The sequence below is a fragment of the Dipodomys spectabilis genome, unplaced genomic scaffold (assembly GCF_019054845.1).
Source record: "Dipodomys spectabilis isolate Male_0828 unplaced genomic scaffold, ASM1905484v1 ptg000309l, whole genome shotgun sequence".
In the NCBI taxonomy this organism is placed as follows: Eukaryota; Metazoa; Chordata; class Mammalia; order Rodentia; family Heteromyidae; genus Dipodomys; species Dipodomys spectabilis.
The window spans coordinates 2,655,946-2,662,320 of NW_024870986.1; the positions used below are offsets into that span (position 1 = coordinate 2,655,946).

At 33.7% G+C, this 6,375-nt stretch overlaps 1 pseudogene; it reads left to right on the forward strand.

The window, feature by feature from the left end:
* Positions 1 to 4,770: 4,770 nt before the first annotated feature.
* LOC122127756 lies at positions 4,771 to 4,867 on the forward strand (annotated as a pseudogene).
* The last annotated feature ends 1,508 nt before the right edge of the window (positions 4,868 to 6,375 follow it).

Sequence of the window (6,375 nt, forward strand, 5' to 3'; positions counted from 1 at the left end):
TGGGTTTACACATTTCTGTTTGTAACATTTTCCACAATGTCTTTGCATTTGAAGCAGTGAAACAGAAAAAAATCTGATTATGTAATTCAAACCAATGATTTCACATTTCTAAGTGGCTCACAAAAAATAATACCCTTAATAACATGAGATAGTGAAGACTTCTCTTATTACATAAGCCAAAATGTTTTGGGTTCAGAAAATAATTGAGCAAATGGTAAAGGTAAGAAAACATAGTTCTTAGAAGCCCTACCTAAGCGCATTGGCTTTAGCAGTGAAGGAAGTCCAAATTTTTTTTTAAATTGTATTAATATTTTTTGGAGGGTCCGGTCATGGGGCCTGAACTCTGGGCCTGGGTGCTGTCCCTCAGGTCTTCAGGTCAAGGCTAGCGCTCTACCACTTGAGCCACAACACCACTTTCGGCTTTTTTTCTTTTTGCTTATGTGGTGCTGAGGAATCAAACCTAGGGTCTCAGGCATTCAAGGCAAGCACTCTACCAAAAAGCCAACTTCCCAGCCCTAAATTGTGTTAATATTTTACTATCTAAAGTGATTTTACAGAGCCGATTTGGCTCACTACAATGCCGAACAGATTGAATGGGGACATGAAAATACATTCCACATCCAAATGAGGCAAATTAAAGAGTTTTCAAAGACAAATCATGAAGATGTAACAGTGGTGGAGCCCATATAGTCCTTCAGCTTCACTAGACTTGAAGCCAAGATGCTGTGATTAATTGGAAATCAGGCAAGAGCTAAGAGGAGGACATAGAAGCAGGACATAGAAGCATTGTCCTTTTGTAACAGACACTGTCTTTCCAGGTATAGGTGATTTAACTCTACTCTCCTCCATACATCTTGGTGAACAAATGCAAGACCAAGAGAAAAATAATCTATTGAAATAATTTTGCATAGAATAACTTCATTGTTCTTGATATGGTATCTAAGGAGAGTCTTACGATAGAAGATAAAAGTGCAGTATTTTTCAGTTTCCTCTAACCATTTTCTTAGCAAAATATATCTTTTAGGTTAGAATTGATTGAACCAAAAAGTGATGGAGTACTTATGTTTGTGGGAACTTTAGACAAAAGAAGACTTTCAAGGTAAAAGAAACAAGAAAATATACAGCCAAATATTTGTGATCACAGCTTCTTGGACTGTTTTTTTCTGGAGACAAAGTTTTACATTAGATTTCTTCTCATTCATATAGATGTTGTTTCATGGCAACCAAATGCAAGAGGGAAGTTTAATAGACTCGCCTGGCCAATTAATCAGCATGAAAGAAGAAAATGGCAAATAATATTTAATGAATTACTTTGACCAATTACTTTGCCAGAAGAAAGAAGGAAAAATATAATTCAAAATCAATTGACTTAAAAGCATAAAGAAAGCGTAGTGAAGACAGATTAGAGAAAATATAGAGGACTGTTTTCTTTCCAGTGGAGTAACGCGTTCTTGATCTTGTTTCTTCCATTCTATCTTCACAAGCTATCAAGTGTGTCTCACGACTGGATTATCCAGTTCAGACAGAGAACTCCTAGAAGAAAGATACTATTTGCAGCAGATGTAGGTGATTTATAACCTTAGAAAATCTATTTAAATCTCTTCAAAATTCTCTCCTATCCCAAACTTCTCTCTTTGGACAGCGTTGTTTGCTTTTCCCAAGACTACCCTTCATTAACTGCTTAAAATTTTGGGAGGAAATATTCATACTCTCTAGAGATTTCTGGTTGGTTGTGATTTTTGTGTGTTTTTGTTTTTTGTTGTGTTTTTAAACTGAATTTCAAAAGGTTGTACAAGTGTGTTACAATTAAATATATCCATCTAATTGTCCATTGCTCTTGGATCAGAGTCACTCCTTCCATCATTCTCAAACAAATGCTTCTCCAATATTTATTTCAGATTTACCACTTCCTTTATCATATGTGTACATTGAGTATTCTAGCTGTACCTGCCCCTTGTTCATTTTTCATTCATTCTATGTCTTTACTATAATTTCTTTCTGCTTTCAACTTCCTGATAGTCATCCTGTTAAACTGTCTATTAATACTTTGAAAGGTTTATATACATTTCATGGAGTTTCCATTCTGCATATGCTTGAACTGATGTCAGCTTATATTTCCATAATTCATTCATCTGCAGTAACAATTTGCAAGACTGGAGACGTGAAGCACCTAAACATGATTTTATTCTCATCCATTTGGAAGATTAATCTTCAGCCAAAAAGAAAGTTAAAAAATGCATAGAATGTACTCCTAGCTACCAATTTTTATAAATGGCTTTGTACAGTGGTGTGATTGTTTTATTTTACATGGTATAATATTTTTACTACCTATAAGTTTTGGAAAAAGAAGAAAACTAAAATTTATTCCTATAGAGGAATGTGATAGAAATAGAAGACAGATTTTGTTTGTCATATCTCTGATGAGTACCCATATTCAAGACTTAAGGTCATATTTCTCCCTATGTTATACAGATAGGGAAAACATAATATTACATATGATAAGACAACTATTTGTGACGTTTTAAAATGTACCTTATTAAATGATGACATTTACTTTTTTAGCAAACGTTTTGGTTTTAAATTTGGCAGGCTGATCTATTTAACACTTTTCTGGAAGGCTCCTACTGAAAAACACAAATTGTGGTTGGTACTATTTCTAGACTTTAATGAATGGTTGAACGTGTTTGGCATTAGTGCTGGGTAAATAATTCAACTCTATTGTAACTTGCTCCCTACACTTGAAAAACTTGTAATGTCACTAAGTATCATCTACTTGTCAAATGTTATTTTGGCGAATGTGATTTTAAAAAGTTAATTTGTAAAGGAATAACTTTCAGGAGATTAAATGTAGATTTAATCATTGGTTTGAGAGTGACATTTTATACCACTGAACCATGTTGTACTGATGTCCCAGTGTTTTGAAGCACTATGGATCTTCTCAATGTTTTTCTGAATTATATTTGAACTCTAAGTAAATTTTTCTGGGACTTGGTAGACCAATTATGGATCTATCCTTCCAGGAACTATTTTTTGGTCCACTTATGCTGGACTAAAATCTTTCATTAATCATAGGGGAGGGGTATTAAAAATAATCTTATGACACCTTGTGAACTTGTTCACTGATATGGGCTGTCCATCTGTAAGTTGAATATTTGAATCATAGTATATACTCTCAAATTTTGTGATCTCATCTTTCATTTTAAGTTGCCTTGCATTTCACAATTGCTTACTGCTAAATCCTGTATCTCAAGGAATTGGGGCCCTGAAATATAGGAAATGAGAAATTGAAATGGGTCTTCAATTACTTTGTTGCATGTTGCATGGGCCTATGTGAGAAGTCTTGCCCTTGTTATCTGATGATGCAGGTAACTGGTACCTGGGATCCTAGGAATCATTGGGTCGTGCAGAAGAATAATATTTGTTAGACATCTTATCAGAAAAATTTGGGCATAATCAGTAGGAATGCTTCAGAAATATGGAGAAAAACAGTTTGGGATCAGTGAATTAAAACAATAAACAGAGAAGCAGAGTAAAATCCCTTATAGATTAGAGGAAAACAAAATTGTTTTTTACCATGTGAATTCAGAAGACCAAGAACAGTTAGAATGTATCACAAGTTTATACCAAAGACACTGCGTTGATACTTTTTATATTCTAATATACATTTTAAACCTAATTATTTTATTCCAATTCTATTTATTGGAATAAATAAATTTTAATTTATTTGTGAAATTATCAACTAATTCTAGTAAGTTTCATTGTGTGAAATATAAAATCAGCACATATAAATATAAAATATATAACTATATATAATATAAGAAAAAAAGACACATGTTTTGCATTGTTCTGTTGTGGGTACAGTATCAAAGGCATCTCTGTTTTAAAGTATTATTACATTATCTCTACCTCAGTGTTTGATAGAGTTGGACCTAAAGCTTTACCATTTGTAGATTTACAGCCTGTAGGCTAGAGAAAACACTGTGATTAAAACATTACCAATTTAAGGCCTAATAATGAGAAGAAACATCTGGACTTCTGCAACTATGAAAATATTTGGTGATAGAAATGCAGTAGTGTAACTTCCTGCCTGGTAGGATGGTAGACAGGCCAGGATATTAAGTAATCATGAATATGATCAATTTTTTCACCTTCTTGGCTTTAGTTACTTTTGAAATGTTAGATATAATAAACAATTATATTTTGATAAAATACCTTCTAGTCGGAACAGTTATGACTGAACTGTTCATCTCTCTATGATCCCTTGTAACTAAGATTAGTGTTGTTCAAGTAAAACAATCTATTGCTGTCAGAGTAAGATATTCTGATTGGTCTGTTCCTACATGGAAGAAGAATAAAGGGTCAGGTAGACATTTGTGCCAGTAAGACCTCACTTGGGAAAATGTCAGCTGCAGAAGGTTAGAAGTAGCTCTTAAGCAAGGCTTACTTTGAATCTATTAGCTCCACAAAGGTAATTCAGTTGGATCAATTAGTACATGAAAAAGCCATCACCTTTGGACCTAGCAATAAATTGTTGAAAGTATGATCAAATTCCACATGAAAAAGACTTAAAATTGTCATTGAAAAAAAAATTTGCAAATGTGAGCATTAACATGAACAATATATTTTTTTCCACTATTCACAGAATTTTAGGGAAATAAGATCAGTAGCATTGTCAGGAACAATATAGTTTCCTTATTACAAGTAGGGAACCGTGGATATAAATCTGTATAAAGATTGCATCATTAATTGCTTAAATTTAGAAGATACTACATGCTTCAGCAGCACGTATTCCCAAATTACAATACAGAGATTAACATGGCAATTGCACAAGAATGATATGAAAATTTGTGAAGTATTCTGTATTTTTCATTCTTCAGATGCAAGAAATGAAAAACAGTTATTAAAAAGTTGATTACAAAATAACAAGTGTAACAACACATGTAATTCATATAATTAAATTTAGTTTGACATCAGTGTATTAAATCTTCACCTCAGAAAGGCGTTTACATACCATAAACTTTACAAAACTTTTGAAATTAGACAACATTGTCATTTTATCCCAATGAAAAATAATATTAGGACCGAGGAAAAAAAGGAATCTAAAACTTTCTATATGGAATACAATCTGAAAGAACACATTATACAAACATAGAATATTTTAAAATATTCTTTTTCAGACAAGCACCAGAAATACTTTAGTTTCTGTACTATTCATTTAAACGGATAAATTAAAATTATTTCTGATTAAAATTTCACAAACTCTGCAGAAATCATTATACATGTATACAAAAACTCTTGAATACATTTTGACATCTAATGCAGGCAATTCACTTGGAAGAATTCCACGGAGCAAAATTTTTCATAGGGGCCACTGAGGAACAGCTTTATGCTGACAAAATAATATGGAAAAGTGATGATCCTGTATGGATTAATCAGTGGCCCCTAACTCAAGAAAAGATTCAAGCCATACCGGACTTAGTTCAAGAACAATTGAGAGGCTAATTCAACAAAAACCGCAACACCACCTATATGGGGAAAGATCAAGAAGCTGGTTGAAAAGGCTCGGCACATTTTGTTAATGAGTTAAATAAGGATGTTTCTCTAACAATAACAGAGCAACAAATTATTGAACCAAAATTAAAAAAAAACAAAATAGAGGCTTTGGAAAAAGTAGTCTTAAAGTTAGGGACTCAAGTCAATAATCTAAAAACCCAGCTGACAACTAGATGTCATCAGTCATTTAAATATATTTGTGTTACCCCATTACCTTATAATGAGAGCTTAGATTGGGAAGTTTCCAAAGTGCATTTACAAAAAATCTGGAAGGACAATAGCTTAACTCATGAGATAGGACAGCTACAGGAAGACATCTCAGCCCTTAGTCAAGCTCATTTGGAAACCGTGGGGATAAATTCTTTGGCAGAAGACTTACAGAGAGGATTAAAAAGTCTTAAACCTTTAGATTGATGGCACTACTTGGTTACATTTGGAGTCATAATGCTAATTGTTATATGTATTCTTGTTGTCTTTCTAGTCCTCTTCAAACTAGTCTTCTGCTCCATCTTCTCTATATGAGAAGAAATTTCTCTGGCACATCTAAAATATAAGAAAGGGGCAAATGCCATGCCTACTCCGGTGGAGTCTGCTTAGCATGGAACACCTGCATTCAGACCTGAGAATGGGGCTTCACAGAAGTCTACCTCAGAGAATGGGGCTTCAAAGAGGCCTATCTCTGAGAATGGGACTTCACTGAAGTCTACCTCAGAGAATGGGGCTTCAAAGAGGCCTACCTCCTGGAAAGGCTGGCAAGCCCCTGGGAAAGATGTGTTTCTGTTCCTGTTTTTCTTTTCTTCGTTGTATAGGAGTGCCTATTAA